The 16,929-nt window shown below is 50.8% G+C and overlaps 1 long non-coding RNA gene across 1 annotated transcript in view; it reads left to right on the top strand.

Annotated features, from left to right (window-relative positions):
• The first annotated feature begins 391 nt into the window (after positions 1 to 391).
• Positions 392 to 16,929, top strand: part of LOC134911861 (uncharacterized) — a 53,352-nt gene continuing 36,814 nt past the window's right edge. Inside the window, exon 1 of the long non-coding RNA XR_010176909.1 lies at positions 392 to 421. This is a non-coding gene — a long non-coding RNA (uncharacterized LOC134911861). The remainder of the gene's footprint in view (positions 422 to 16,929) is intronic.

Below are 16,929 nucleotides of genomic sequence, written 5' to 3'. Positions count from 1 at the left end.
CTCTCCCTTATTGGTTGATTTATTAACATTATTAAGACTAAGGGTACTGTATTTTCACATCCTTTTCACATTATTTTAGTATCACTTAAATGTAGTAAAGGGCTTTTGGAGCAGTTTTTGTGGAAAACTGCTCCGAACCCTTTCATTTACTCTCTTTAGTAACCAGATCACATTTCTCATACTTATAATGGGAATGAAGAGCACGTGCGAATAGCGCAAGCGAGCGTAAAATTCTAGGCTGTTAGGATTGCATGGGCTTTACACAATGTTTAGGTTACTTAACAGTTAATAGGCTTGGGAGGGTTGGTCTTAATTAGAATAGTGGGAGTGTAGGGAGGAGCTAGCAGACATTTTGTGTGAGACAGGATATGCTTTCGGCCTCTTTTTCTCAGGATTTTCAAGCAGAAGGACCTCTGCTCCTGTGAGTTCCTCTTTTAATTAATTACTTATCTCCAAAATCCTTTTTCTCCACTCATCTTTATTCTTTCACTTATTCCTATCTATTCTTTAGCCTCTTTATTATCTCTTCTTTCTTTTATTCCCTCACTATCCCCCTTTTTTCATTCTTCTCCTCATGGCCGCTCGCCCACGCAGACGGGCGCACCCCCCTGCTCGCTACCTAGTCCCAGGGTCTGGTGCGGCGTCAGCGGTATCTTCCGCGCTGGGCCACCGCCAGTCCCTCAGCCCTGCCCTGCTAACTGCAGCCGCATCCGCACCCGCGGATGCTTCCCCTGGCGGCTACTTCCACCGGAGGTCCCGCGGCGCACTCGCGTGGGCTCCGGCGGATCGCTGCTACAGGCGGCGCTTCTTCCTCCCCAGCCCCCTCAGCCGCGCAGGGCATGCGGGACGGAACGGTGGCGCGGGCGCGCGGCCTGACACAGGGGGATACTACCCCTGGGGGTGCTGGGACTGCCTCCAGGCGCAGAGGCACACGCAGCACCACCCGGACACTGGCCGCAGGTGGGGGGCAAGGCGGGTCCACTGAGGGGAATAATTTGTCAGCCTCCAGGGGCTCGTCTCCCCCCACTACTGTTCAACCCATTCCCGCTGATAGGCCCCTACGGGAACGCGGGAGGCATCCGGCAGCGGCACGTGCGCTCTTCTTGCCACGCGGCCCCCGGGCACGGTGTGCCGGGAGGCGCGGTGCTGCTGCGCCCAGCCTGGGGGAGAACGCATTGTTGTATGCTCGCCCTGCATTAGGTGCCCTCCGTCCGGTTGGCAGCCCCCTCGCGGTTGTTGCCCGGTCCCGGGTGGGCACTGGGCGCAGTACGAGAAGCACAGCTTCAGGTACTGCGCATCCAGCTGGTGCTGCGGGGCCTTTGGCCGCCGCCACACCTGTGACCAGCAGCGGGGTCCTCCCTATTGCTCCTGCGACAGTGGCCGCTCCTGCAGACGGGGACACGGCTGTTTCTGCACTGCTGGTATCGGTTATAGGGATTCTTACTCCCCTGTTGACAGCTCGGTCATCATCAAGTGGCTCGGCGGGCCAGTTCGGTGACTTGCGGTCTGCACTCACCCCACTGGTCGCTCAGCTGATGTCGTTATGCGCCGCTCCCCCTTCTGTGGCAGGTCAGCAGCCGCTTGTTTCTACTGGGCCCGGTGTGCAGGCGCCTGCACTTAACCACTTGCCAGGCTCTTCCCTGGCACTTTCTGTTCCCTCTCCTCTTGCAGATCCGGTGGATATGCCGGAGAGTGATTCCAGCGACAGCGACCAGTCTTCTGCATCGGCTGCCACGAGACGGGCCTCCCAGGCATCCCCGTCCGGTGAGGCTAATGGTAATGGCGTTTTGGGTCAGCAGGGTGCCGGGGCTGGGACTGCGAGGGGCAAAGATCAGGCGAAGGTTGCCAAGGGTAAATGCCATAGGCACGGGCATTCCCACAAGCGCAGTAAGCGATCGCGCCACCGAAGGCATGGTAGAAGTAGCAGCAGTCCGGAAGAGGGCAGCCCCAGCGACGTCGTGCGTTGCCCGTATACCAAGGTTATGCGGGGTCTCCGCCCACTCATACGGGATCGTATCAATAGCGGGTCTTACGTGGATGTCTTCGCATTAACATCCAAGTCCCGCAAGGCTTTGTTGGCGGCCAAGAAAAAGAGTGTGATAGGTGAGGACGCATATCGGTCCTATGTTAACTGGCTCAAGGGGTTCTACACTCGCCCGGAAGAGGCCATGAACATCGTGCGCTACCTGCACATGATTCATGGTCTATTCCTCTCTAACAGGCCTCTCACCTGGCTTCGGTATGACACCGAGTTCAGGCGTAAACAGCACGGTCTCCATTTCCTGGCTTTCGGTGTCAAAGATGTGGAAGTATGGCTTGAGGTTACGGAGGGCTCCCTCAAGCTTCCGGAAGCCTCTACGGCCCAGCCCGTTAGCACGTCCACTAGGGGCTCCTTTCGGGCCACCGCGGGACGAGGGTCCAAAGGTCGTTGTTTTGCCTTTAACAAAGGCAATTGCGGATCTGGGTCCAAATGTCGCTTCCGGCACAGCTGCCTACGCTGCGGAGCCTCCCACCCGGCTAAGGAATGTCCCAAGCCTGCCGGTGCGGGTCCGGGTGGCAGATCCACCGGCGTTACTAGTGATAAATAAAGCTCCCTCCCCTGTCCGGCTGGACACCATGCGCAAATGGCTTACTTGGTACCCACTTCGCCCTCAGGCCCAATTTTTTGCTGGAAGGTTTTACCGAGGGATTTCGCCTCCCCATTAGCAGCGAGGTCCCTTACTCAGCTCCTCGGAACTTGCGCTCGGCCAGAGAGCTTCCCCTCGTTCTGCAACGTAAAGTGGCCAAGAAAGTGCAGCTGGGACGCATGGCCGGCCCCTTTGCGGCACCTCCTTTGCCGAATTTGGTTTTATCCCCAGTTGGAGTGGTCCCTAAGAAAACCCCTGGCAAATTTAGGCTAATCCAGCACCTGTCCTACCCCCATGGCGCGTCTGCTAACGATGCGATCCCCGAGGCGATATCCTCGGTTACGTATCAATCGTTTGATGACGCTTTGAAATTAGTCCGGGCAGCGGGCCCCCATGCGTTATTGGGTAAAGTTGATGTGGAATCTGCATTTCGTCTTTTGCCATTGCACCCTGATTCGTTTCGTTTCATGGGCTTTAGGCTGGACGACGGTTTTTACATCGACAAATTCCTACCCATGTGTTGCTCAGTCTCCTGTGCTTTTTTCTAGGCTTTTAGTTAATTTCTCCATTGGTGCGTTTGCGCTGGGACGGGGGAACCGGGAGTCGCACATTATCTGGACGATTTCCTGTGCATCGGGCCTTCCGGCTCGGACAGGTGTGCTCGGCTGCTCTTCTCCTTGAAAGCACTTTTTTCCGAGTTCGGGGTACCTATCGCTCCGGATAACTGTGAGGGTACTTGCACCCGCCTCTCGTATCTAGGCATCGAACTGGATACGGAGGCGGGATGCTGTCGATTCCCCTTAGACAATGTTGCCAAGCTGCGTGTGTGTATTGAGCGGGCATTGGCGGGGGGCAAGGTTACTTTGCGCCAGTGCCAATCCCTTCTCGGCCTTTTCAATTTTGCATGCAGGGTCATTCCCATGGGTAGAATTTTTTGTCGCAAATTGGAGCGGGCGACGGCTGGCGCTCGTAAGCCGCATCACTTCATTAGATTGTCATCCGAGATTTGCAGGGACCTGCGAGTTTGGGATGTCTTTCTGCATGAGTTTAATGGCATAGACATTTGGCTGTCTGATGCAGTCCACAGTCCAGGTATCCAGTTGTTCACCGACGCGTCGGGTTCCTGGGGATACGGTGCGTCCCTCGATGGTACTTGGTCCGCTGCCCCTTGGCCGGTCTGCTGGTTCCGGCAGGGCTTAACCCGCAACCTTTTGTTGCTGGAACTGTTTCCCATTGTCGTTGCATTGAAGCTGTGGGGGGAGCGGATCAAAGACCAGCACGTAGTCTTCTGGTGTGACAATCTGGGCGTGGTTCAGGCGATCAATGGGCAGCGATCTTCCTTGCTTCCAGTTCTTCGCTTGTTGGCCCGCCTGGTCTTGCTCTGTTTGCGTCTGAATGTTCACTTCGTTGCGTGGCACGTCCCAGGGGTTGACAACAGCATTGCCGATGCTCTCTCCAGACAACAGTGGGCTCGGTTTCGCGCGTTGGCCCTTGCTGCAGCGCTTACAGGTGACATATGCCCTTCTCATTGCTGGCAGGTTATATGGCTGGGATAACGGCTTTGGCCAGACAGTCGGTGGCTCCAGCCACGCTGGTGAAATATCGGGCGGCGTTCCATTGATGGGAGTCATTCATTGCGCACAGGCGAAACGAAGGTAAGCCTTCCTTTTGACTACTGTTGGCTTTTGTCTGGCGTCTGTACGAAGCTGGAAGGTCGCGCGCTGTTGTCAACCAGATGCTGGCAGTTATCTCCTTTTTTCTGTGCTTACAGGGTAGCCATGATTTCACTAAAAGCTTTTTGGTGAGACGCTGTTTGCAGGGCTGGGCTCGTGACTCCCCGGTGTCTGTGGACAACAGGCGTCCTATATCGGTTGCGCTGCTGGGTCGCCTGATGGAGGTCTTACCATCCGTTTGCGATTCTCAGTATGAGGTGTTGCTTTTCCGGCTTGCCTTTGCTATGGCTTTTTACGGAGCCTTTCGAATTGGTGGCACCTTCCAAGTCCGCGGCCCCTCCTTTGCTTGAGTCCCAGGTGTGGCTGTCGGATGCGTTAATGTGCAAATGAAGCCGTTCTAAGACGGATCAGTTGGGGCGTGGGCATTGGATTACCTTGCCCGCCTGCCCCAACACTAGCATCTGCCCCGTAACCTTGGCACGCGTGTATGGTGACTCCCGGCCACGTGGTGGCGGAGCGTGGCTTGTCCACCTCGATGGGTCACCTTTGACGTTATACCAATTCCGGTGGGTATTTAAGCAATGCATCCTTGCGTTGGGATTGTCGCCATCACTGTATGGTACACATTCCTTTTGTATTGGTGCTGCGACAACAGCCGCCTCATTGGGTTTTTCTGAGACTGAGATTAAAGCGCTTGGTCGATGGAAATCCAATGCTTACAAGCGCTGTGTCAGGTGATTCAATTGTCCAGTTTACGGCAGGCCTTCTTCTGGTTTGCCTCAAATTTTTCTTGTTCTCCTTGGTTTCTTTTTAGTTCACTCGTGGGCCGACGGGATGGCGTGCCGGCGGGTCGGTGTTGGGGGGCCCTCGCCATCCGCTACATTTTTGGCGGGCTGCGGGGGTACCTTGGCTCTGACTCGTTGGCCCGTCTTTTCGTCTCTCCTCGACTGGACTTGACCTGTAGCCTTTTTTGGCCACTCGTCACCGTTGGATTTTGCCCTGTTTTTCTCCTGAGATCACAGAGGATGCTATTGGCCTGCGCCCTCTGCGGCAGGTTTTGCAGGTTTTCACTTCGGGACAGGTCGTTCCCCTCCCCTCCCTGCCCCTTACTCGTTATTAGGACGCCCATTTCAGTGGACCTGATGGCGTCTCTTTTTGTTGATGAGGGCATTTGTTTAGGTTGGAAGGTAGTTCCCTAGTTCTTTATAGGTCAGTTTTAGTTAGTTATTGTTAGTCAGGGTATGGTGGCGGCACCGGCTCCTTACAGGCCGGTGTGTGGCGGGAAAGAACATCAGTTACAGTGGCTATTGCGCAGCTGTTTGTGGGTGCGCTCTTTGCCCAATACATCGTATACTCTGGCCCTCCTTACCGGGGGTCATTGGGGCTCGGCTGTCTGGCCGGCCCTATTATGGTGTATTGGGGAGAGAGTTGGAAACTCAGCACTTATTGGCGTAAGCCAATGAGATAAAGAAGTCATGTCGTGGACATGCGTAGCAGCAATAAGTCGTAAGGTCACTGTTGGTCTGGCCGTTCTTTCTTATTGCCACCATACTTAGTTTAAATATATCATAATAAATAACGGTTGACTGATTTTAATGGCATTTCAGTGGTCTGTGTCGTTATTTCTCTGTGTAATTTATTTCTAGATAAGTTAAGTTAGTTCACAGTCATTTGTAAGGTTATTGTGTAATGATGTCATGCGGTCCGACATGAGATGATAGAAGCTTTAATGCCATCTGACCAAATCTAAAAATGTTAAAAAAAAATACAGCAGCGAGCCCTGTGATAATAACGCTATCCTGAGACAGCGTTTTCAGAGGGCTCACTGCGATCCTGCCTCCCACAGACAGAGACAGCTGTGCGGGGAGCCGGCAGTGTGATCAGCTCTGTGTGACTGAGTGACGCCCCCTGCTGCATTACCATATTACAGCTGTCGCTGCTGCTTCCATGTAACTGGCAGCGATAGCACCTCCAACCCCATCTCAATCAGGCCCATTAAGCGCAGAACCTCTCTATGGGCGGGATGTACTATCCTTTGCCCCCGCGTTAAGTGCTGTTTTCTCTCCGTTCACACTCACCGCTCCGATGCTCGCCGCTTCCCCTTAACTCCCCCGTCTGCTTTCTTATTTCCTTCTCCCTCCTCTTCACCGCCGCGGCCACGAAGTTCTACTATCGCAGCGCTCCCCCTCACTCACCTTTTTTTTGGGGGGGGGCATGCGCACATAGCCTTTCTGTACGGATCCTGGAGGCTTCCTGCGCCGCAGCTGCAGCTTCCGGCCTTGCGCATGCGCCAACCCCCATGGGGAGCGAGAGGAGAACTCCGTGGCTGCGGCGGTGAAGAGGAGGGAGAGGGAAATAAGAAAGCAGTCGGGGGAGTTAAGGGGAACCGGCGAGCAGCGGAGCGTGAGTGTGAACGGAGAGAAAACAGCACTTAACGCGGGGGCAAAGGATAGTACAACCCACCCTATACCTTGTATTGTGTTCACTTTTCTTGGTAGAAAGGTATTTTAGTGTCCACATACTCAGCTGTTTCTATCATGTGTTTATTACATACTTGCCTGATCTCCCAGAAGCTGCGGGAGGCTCCCGGTTTTTGGGGGTAACCCCCGCTCCCCCGCAAGAGTAGACAAGTCTCCCGCATCCTGCTCACACCCTAGTGATTCAGGCAGGATGGAGAGATAATCTCCCCTATTCGTGGGTCCGTCGGGTGGGGAAGGATTTAAAATGACACAAATCGTGACATTTTAGCCCTGCACCGAATCGCAGCATTTTCCGATGTGGGGGCGGGGCTTGATGATGTCACAGTCTGTCCTTTCTGCCCCCCCACCCCACCCCCTCCCGGAGAGTAGAAATCTAATGTAGGCAAGTATGGTTTATTATATTATTTTATTTTTATTATTCATGAATATTTCTGGCCTCTTATGATCATTCATTAGCACCTGAACGCATCAGTGTTTGACTATTTCTCTAGCAAAGTCAATGAAATGACAGGAACTTGGCTACAATAGGAACCTACCCCACTTTATCTCTCTGAGAGGTTCTGCACATCTCGTTGTACTGTATGTGCGTCGCTATCACACGTCTGGCACACGTGGCTTTACGAATAGCAGTGACTTGATCCGAACGGTGGATTCTAGGTGGTGGGTGCTGGACTGATTGTCTTCCCTCACGTCTCGGTATGAAGTCTGGAACCCAAGTCATCACATCCAAACCACACAGAGCTTATCGCAGGCAAGCAAAATCCCTCACTGGAAAAGCGAGCGTCTGGCCTCTGGTCATTATTTGTTCTGGAGGGGAGATAATCACACAGTATAACATGACAAGTAAAACAAAGTGCTTAAAATTCCCAAGTGAGTGAGATAAACTGTTTATTTCTGTTTTATTTCGGATTTGACAATTTTTATTGCACAATAATACCCTACTAATAGCCTGCGCAGCTGCCAGAGAGAATTTTTTATAGTGAAGAGTTTAAACCGCAGAGCAAGCTGGAAACCGGCCTAATGAAACTGGCTCTCTTTTAACCCTCTAGAACAAGGTGACACGTAGTGGTGCCACTGATTGGGCTGCAGTTCTAGTTCCACATCCACAGACTTAAGCTGGGTTCCGGCGGCACGGCTGAAGGATCAATGGGCCTAATTCAGACCTGATCGCAGCAGCAAATTTGTTAGAAAATGGACAAAACAATGGGGGGAATTCAGACCAGATCGCTAGGCTGCGTTGTCTCACAGCCTGCAATCATATCCGAACTGCGCATGCGTATGCACCGCAATTCGTAGACAGATGGCAACAACGGGGATCGCCGCCCGGCGATGGGATTCTGCAAGGAATCCGATCGCACAGGCGTATGCAAGGAGAGGGTGTTTGTGGGTGGCAATTGACCGTTTTCAGGGAGTGGTTGCAAAACCGCAGGCGCGTCCAAGCGTTTGCAGGGAGGGATCCTGATGTCAATTCCGGTCCCGGACAGGCTGAAGTGATCGCAGCAGCTGAGTAAGTCCTGGGCTGTGCAGAGACTGCACAAGATCTGTTTGTATAGCTCGGCTACACATGCGATCGCATACTTGCACAGCTAAAATACCCTCCCCCTGTAGGCGGCGACTATCTGGTCGCAGCAGTGCAAAAAACGCCTGCTAGCGATCAGGTCTGAATTAGGCCCAATGTGCACTGCAGGGGGGGGGGGGGGCAGATATAACATGGGCAGAGAGAGTTAGATTTGGGTGGGTTATATTGTTTCTGTGCAGGGTAAATACTGGCCGCTTCATTTTTACACTGCAATTTAGATTTCAGTTTGAACACACCCCATCCAAATTACCCCCCCCCCCCCCCCCCCCCCCCCCGCTGCAGTGCACATGGGGGGTTATTTTGTAGAGATGAGCGCCGGAAATTTTTCGGGTTTTGTGTTTTGGTTTTGGGTTCGGTTCCGCGGCCGTGTTTTGGGTTCGAACGCGTATTGGCAAAACCTCACCGAATTTTTTTTGTCGGATTCGGGTGTGTTTTGGATTCGGGTGTTTTTTTTTTAAAAACACTAAAAAACAGCTTAAATCATAGAATTTGGGGGTCATTTTGATCCCAAAGTATTATTAACCTCAAAAACCATAATTTACACTCATTTTCAGTCCATTCTGAATACCTCACACCTCACAATATTATTTTTAGTCCTAAAATTTGCACCTAGGTCGCTGGATGACTAAGCTGGGCGACCCTAGTGGCCGACACAAACACCGGGCCCATCTAGGAGTGGCACTGCAGTGTCACGCAGGATGTCCCTTCCAAAAAACCCTCCCCAAACAGCACATGACGCAAAGAAAAAAAGAGGCGCAATGAGGTAGCTGACTGTGTGAGTAAGATAAGCGACCCTAGTGGCCGACACAAACACCGGGCCCATCTAGGAGTGGCACTGCAGTGTCACGCAGGATGTCCCTTCCAAAAAACCCTCCCCAAACAGCACATGACGCAAAGAAAAAAAGAGGCGCAATGAGGTAGCTGACTGTGTGAGTAAGATAAGCGACCCTAGTGGCCGACACAAACACCGGGCCCATCTAGGAGTGGCACTGCAGTGTCACGCAGGATGTCCCTTCCAAAAAACCCTCCCCAAACAGCACATGACGCAAAGAAAAATTAAAGAAAAAAGAGGTGCAAGATGGAATTGTCCTTGGGCCCTCCCACCCACCCTTATGTTGTATAAACAGGACATGCACACTTTAACCAACCCATCATTTCAGTGACAGGGTCTGCCACACGACTGTGACTGATATGACGGGTTGGTTTGGACCCCCACCAAAAAAGAAGCAATTAATCTCTCCTTGCACAAACTGGCTCTACAGAGGCAAGATGTCCACCTCATCATCATCCTCCGATATATCACCGTGTACATCCCCCTCCTCACAGATTATCAATTCGTCCCCACTGGAATCCACCATCTCAGCTCCCTGTGTACTTTGTGGAGGCAATTGCTGCTGGTCAATGTCTCCGCGGAGGAATTGATTATAATTCATTTTAATGAACATCATCTTCTCCACATTTTCTGGATGTAACCTCGTACGCCGATTGCTGACAAGGTGAGCGGCGGCACTAAACACTCTTTCGGAGTACACACTTGTGGGAGGGCAACTTAGGTAGAATAAAGCCAGTTTGTGCAAGGGCCTCCAAATTGCCTCTTTTTCCTGCCAGTATAAGTACGGACTGTGTGACGTGCCTACTTGGATGCGGTCACTCATATAATCCTCCACCATTCTTTCAATGGTGAGAGAATCATATGCAGTGACAGTAGACGACATGTCCGTAATTGTTGTCAGGTCCTTCAGTCCGGACCAGATGTCAGCATCAGCAGTCGCTCCAGACTGCCCTGCATCACCGCCAGCGGGTGGGCTCGGAATTCTGAGCCTTTTCCTCGCACCCCCAGTTGCGGGAGAATGTGAAGGAGGAGATGTTGACAGGTCGCGTTCCGCTTGACTTGACAATTTTCTCACCAGCAGGTCTTTCAACCCCAGCAGACTTGTGTCTGCCGGAAAGAGAGATCCAAGGTAGGTTTTAAATCTAGGATCGAGCACGGTGGCCAAAATGTAGTGCTCTGATTTCAACAGATTGACCACCCGTGAATCCTGGTTAAGCGAATTAAGGGCTTCATCCACAAGTCCCACATGCCTAGCGGAATCGCTCCGTGTTAGCTCCTCCTTCAATGTCTCCAGCTTCTTCTGCAAAAGCCTGATGAGGGGAATGACCTGACTCAGGCTGGCAGTGTCTGAACTGACTTCACGTGTGGCAAGTTCAAAGGGCATCAGAACCTTGCACAACGTTGAAATCATTCTCCACTGCGCTTGAGACAGGTGCATTCCACCTCCTATATCGTGGTCAGATGTATAGGCTTGAATGGCCTTTTGCTGCTCCTCCAACCTCTGAAGCATATAGAGGGTTGAATTCCACCTCGTTACCACTTCTTGCTTCAGATGATGGCAGGGCAGGTTCAGGCGTTTTTGGTGTTGCTCCAGTCTTCTGTACGTGGTGCCTGTACGCCGAAAGTGTCCCGCAATTCTTCTGGCCACCGACAGCATTTCTTGCACGCCCCTGTCGTTTTTTAAAAAATTCTGCACCACCAAATTCAAGGTATGTGCAAAACATGGGACGTGCTGGAATTTGCCCATATTTAATGCACACACAATATTGCTGGCGTTGTCCGATGCCACAAATCCACAGGAGAGTCCAATTGGGGTAAGCCATTCCGCGATGATCTTCCTCAGTTGCCGTAAGAGGTTTTCAGCTGTGTGCGTATTCTGGAAACCGGTGATACAAAGCGTAGCCTGCCTAGGAAAGAGTTGGCGTTTGCGAGATCCTGCTACTGGTGCCGCTGCTGCTGTTCTTGCGGCGGGAGTCCATACATCTACCCAGTGGGCTGTCACAGTCATATAGTCCTGACCCTGCCCTGCTCCACTTGTCCACATGTCCGTGGTTAAGTGGACATTGGGTACAGCTGCATTTTTTAGGACACTGGTGACTCTTTTTCTGAGGTCTGTGTACATTTTCGGTATCGCCTGCCTAGAGAAATGGAACCTAGATGGTATTTGGTACCGGGGACACAGTACCTCCAACAAGTCTCTAATTGGCTCTGCAGTAATGATGGATACCGGAACCACGTTTCTCACCACCCAGGATGCCAAGGCCTCAGTTATCCGCTTTGCAGTAGGATGACTGCTGTGATATTTCATCTTCCTCGCAAAGGACTGTTGAACAGTCAATTGCTTACTGGAAGTAGTACAAGTGGGCTTACGACTTCCCCTCTGGGATGACCATCGACTCCCAGCAGCAACAACAGCAGCGCCAGCAGCAGTAGGCGTTACACGCAAGGATGCATCGGAGGAATCCCAGGCAGGAGAGGAATCGTCAGAATTGCCAGTGACATGGCCTGTAGGACTATTGGCATTCCTGGGGAAGGAGGAAATTGACACTGAGGGAGTTGGTGGGGTGGTTTGCGGGAGCTTGGTTACAAGAGGAAGGGATTTACTGGTCAGTGGACTGCTTCCGCTGTCACCCAAAGTTTTTGTACTTGTCACTGACTTATTATGAATGCGCTGCAGGTGACGTATAAGGGAGGATGTTCCGAGGTGGTTAACGTCCTTACCCCTACTTATTACAGCTTGACAAAGGCAACACACGGCTTGACACCTGTTGTCCGCATTTCTGTTGAAATACCTCCACACCGAAGAGCTGATTTTTTTGGTATTTTCACCAGGCATGTCAACGGCCATATTCCTCCCACGGACAACAGGTGTCTCCCCGGGTGCCTGACTTAAACAAACCACCTCACCATCAGAATCCTCCTGGTCAATTTCCTCCCCAGCGCCAGCAACACCCATATCCTCCTCATCCTGGTGTACTTCAACACTGACATCTTCAATCTGACTATCAGGAACTGGACTGCGGGTGCTCCTTCCAGCACTTGCAGGGGGCGTGCAAATGGTGGAAGGCGCATGCTCTTCACGTCCAGTGTTGGGAAGGTCAGGCATCGCAACCGACACAATTGGACTCTCCTTGTGGATTTGGGATTTCGAAGAACGCACAGTTCTTTGCTGTGCTTTTTCCAGCTTGAGTCTTTTCATTTTTCTAGCGAGAGGCTGAGTGCTTCCATCCTCATGTGAAGCTGAACCACTAGCCATGAACATAGGCCAGGGCCTCAGCCGTTCCTTGCCACTCCGTGTGGTAAATGGCATATTGGCAAGTTTACGCTTCTCCTCCGACAATTTTATTTTAGGTTTTGGAGTCCTTTTTTACTGATATTTGGTGTTTTGGATTTGACATGCTCTGTACTATGACATTGGGCATCGGCCTTGGCAGACGACGTTGCTGGCATTTCATCGTCTCGGCCATGACTAGTGGCAGCAGCTTCAGCACGAGGTGGAAGTGGATCTTGATCTTTCCCTAATTTTGGAACCTCAACATTTTTGTTCTCCATATTTTAATAGGCACAACTAAAAGGCACCTCAGGTAAACAATGGAGATGGATGGATACTAGTATACAATTATGGATGGACTGCCGAGTGCCGACACAGAGGTAGCTACAGCCGTGGACTACCGTACTGTACTGTGTCTGCTGCTAATATAGACTGGATGATAATGAGATGTAGTATGTATAAAGAAGGAAAAAAAAACCACGGGTAGGTGGTATACAATTATGGATGGACTGCCGAGTGCCGACACAGAGGTAGCTACAGCCGTGGACTACCGTACTGTACTGTGTCTGCTACTAATATAGACTGGATGATAATGAGATGTAGTATGTATAAAGAAGAAAGAAAAAAAAACCACGGGTAGGTGGTATACAATTATGGACGGACTGCCGAGTGCCGACACAGAGGTAGCTACAGCCGTGGACTACCGTACTGTACTGTGTCTGCTGCTAATATAGACTGGTTGATAATGAGATGTAGTATGTATAAAGAAGAAAGAAAAAAAAACCACGGGTAGGTGGTATACAATTATGGATGGACTGCCGAGTGCCGACACAGAGGTAGCTACAGCCGTGGACTACCGTACTGTACTGTGTCTGCTGCTAATATAGACTGGATGATAATGAGATGTAGTATGTATAAAGAAGAAAGAAAAAAAAACCACGGGTAGGTGGTATACAATTATGGACGGACTGCCGAGTGCCGACACAGAGGTAGCTACAGCCGTGGACTACCGTACTGTACTGTGTCTGCTGCTAATATAGACTGGATGATAATGAGATGTAGTATGTATAAAGAAGAAAGAAAAAAAACCACGGGTAGGTGGTATACAATTATGGATGGACTGCCGAGTGCCGACACAGAGGTAGCTACAGCCGTGGACTACCGTACTGTACTGTGTCTGCTGCTAATATAGACTGGATGATAATGAGATGTAGTATGTATAAAGAAGGGAAAAAAACCACGGGTAGGTGGTATACAATTATGGATGGACTGCCGAGTGCCGACACAGAGGTAGCTACAGCCGTGGACTACCGTACTGTACTGTGTCTGCTGCTAATATAGACTGGTTGATAATGAGATGTAGTATGTATAAAGAAGAAAGAAAAAAAACCACGGGTAGGTGGTATACAATTATGGACGGACTGCCGAGTGCCGACACAGAGGTAGCTACAGCCGTGGACTACCGTACTGTACTGTGTCTGCTGCTAATATAGACTGGATGATAATGAGATGTAGTATGTATAAAGAAGAAAAAAAAAACCACGGGTAGGTGGTATACAATTATGGATGGACTGCCGAGTGCCGACACAGAAGTAGCTACAGCCGTGGACTACCGTACTGTACTGTGTCTGCTGCTAATATAGACTGGATGATAATGAGATGTAGTATTTATAAAGAAGAAAGAAAAAAAAAACATGGGTAGGTGGTATACAATTATGGACGGACTGCCGAGTGCCGACACAGAGGTAGCTACAGCCGTGGACTACCGTACTGTACTGTGTCTGCTGCTAATATAGACTGGTTGATAATGAGATGTAGTATGTATAAAGAGGAAAGAAAAAAAAACCACGGGTAGGTGGAATACAATTATGGATGGACTGCCGAGTGCTGACACAGAGGTAGCTACAGCTGTGGACTACCGTACTGTACTGTGTCTGCTGCTAATATAGACTGGATGATAATGAGATGTAGTATGTATAAAGAAGGAAAAAAAAACACGGGTAGGTGGTATACAATTATGGATGGACTGCCGAGTGCCGACACAGAGGTAGCTACAGCCGTGGACTACCGTACTGTACTGTGTCTGCTGCTAATATAGACTGGATGATAATGAGATGTAGTATGTATAAAGAAGAAAGAAAAAAAAAACCACGGGTAGGTGGTATACAATTATGGATGGACTGCCGAGTGCCGACACAGAGGTAGCTACAGCCGTGAACTACCGTACTGTGTCTGCTGGACAGGTATATATTATATAATGACGGACCTGCTGGACACTGTCTGTCAGCAGAATGAGTTTTTTATAGAATAAAAAAACACCACACAAGTCACACGACGAGTGTTTAACTTTTTCAGGCAATCACAATATAGTATACTATACTGGTGGTCAGTGTGGTCAGGTCACTGGTCAGTCACACTGGCAGTGGCACTCCTGCAGCAAAAGTGTGCACTGTTTAATTTTAATAATATGTACTCCTGGCTCCTGCTATAACCTATAACTGCTCCCCAGTCTCCCCCACAATTAAGCTGTGTGAGCACAGTCAGATATTATACATAGATGATGCAGCACACTGGGCTGAGCACAGATATGGTATGTGACTGAGTCACTGTGTATCGTTTTTTTCAGGCAGAGAACGGATTATATTAAATAAAACTGCACTGGTGGTCACTGGTCAGTGGTCAGTCACTAGTAAACTCTGCACTCTCTAGTACTCCTAAGCTCCAGTAAATCAAGTGTCTCTGTCTCAATCTCACTCTCTCTCTTCTAATCTAAATGGAGAGGACGCCAGCCACGTCCTCTCCCTATCAATCTCAATGCACGTGTGAAAATGGCGGCGACGCGCGGCTCCTTATATAGAATCCGAGTCTCGCGATAGAATCCGAGCCTCGCGAGAATCCGACAGCGTCATGATGACGTTCGGGCGCGCTCGGGTTAACCGAGCAAGGCGGGAAGATCCGAGTCGCTCGGATCCGTGTAAAAAAAGCTGAAGTTCGGGCGGGTTCGGATTCCGAGGAACCGAACCCGCTCATCTCTACTGTATTACTGACCGGACGCCTGGGTTAATCAAGGGTGCCACTGCCACCGGCTTTCAAACTCCTGGCTCCACCTCCATGTACAAAAACAGCGTGATGTGATGTGATTACGACATGCTGCTCGCACGTCCACCCGCCACACCTGCCACATGCCCACCTCTCTCCTTCTATGCTATGCCAATGCCAGCCACTGATGAGGATCAGTTTACAGCCAGCGTTCATCTTAGGAAGACAAATTCAATACTGGCAGGCGATTGACAGCAGCTTTGACACGTCACTTGTTTTTCCAGCCGCAGCAGTACTAGTCTGCGACTGTCAGTGTCAGTGAGTGACTGACTTGTAAGTAAGCTGCTGCAGCTTGCAGGGGAAAGAGAGGGGGAGCCAGACCAGGCTGAGGAGGAGCAGTGTAATTGCAGTGAGTGCCGTCAGGGGTGACAATGTATCTGCTTTATTAGGATTGGTACAAGGGAGGATATTTTATATTGTGTTGACCGTCAATAGATGGTGCTAGACACGCCCCAAAAGGCGGTGCTAGACACACCCCTCCGGCGGTGCACCCCCTAATAAAATGTGCTGCGCACACCTGTGCACGTATCGGTTCTTCGCTGCGGAGCGAACGGGTTGGAACTGCGGCTGCGCGGTGCCCGCATTGCACACACTCGTCATTGCCCAGCACCGGCAGTCACCAGACAATGACGCCAGGACCGAAGAAAGCGATTGCAGGACCAATCGCAAGAAGATTGACAGCGGGAAGGAGGATCGGGGCATCTACTCACCGTTTCACGGGCGTGGTAAGACGAACAGAGGCGTGTCCAGGTGTTTGGAAGGCATCACAGCCGGGACCTTCATTGCTGGATCGGTCGTACTGAGTAAGTAGCTGCAGGGCTGGTCTTGTTCTGCACAAAACTTTTTAGCATAGCAGGGCTGCACAAGCGATCGCAGCCCTGCTATGCTAAAATACACCCCCCAGGAGCATGGGGTCATTAAAGATATTTTCAGATCTGCCTGCAGTGTAGGCAGATCATAAGACGCGACGAATGACCCTCGGGGGCGCGCAATAGTCCATACACACTGGATAATGTGCACAATATGTCGATCTGATCTGTGGATGTGTACCCAGTTTTACACATAGGGGATAATTCTGAGTTGATCGCATCAGGAACTTTGTTAGCAGTTGGGCAAAACCATGTGCACTGCAGGGGAGGCAGATCTAACATGTGCAGAGAGACCTAGATTTGGGTTGGTTATTGTTTCTGTGCAGGGTAAATACTGGCTGCTTTATCTTTACACTGCAATTTAGATTGCAGATTGAACACACCCCACCTAAATCTAACTCTCTCTGCACATGTTACATCTGCCCCCCCTGCAGTGCACATGGTTTTGCCCAACTGCTAACAAAGATCCTGCTGCGATCAACTCAGAATTACCCCCCAT

This window comes from Pseudophryne corroboree, chromosome 4 (assembly GCF_028390025.1).
Source record: "Pseudophryne corroboree isolate aPseCor3 chromosome 4, aPseCor3.hap2, whole genome shotgun sequence".
NCBI classification, from domain to species: Eukaryota; Metazoa; Chordata; class Amphibia; order Anura; family Myobatrachidae; genus Pseudophryne; species Pseudophryne corroboree.
The sequence above is the reverse complement of the archived record's forward strand: the minus strand, read 5'-3'. Positions and strand labels throughout refer to the sequence as shown.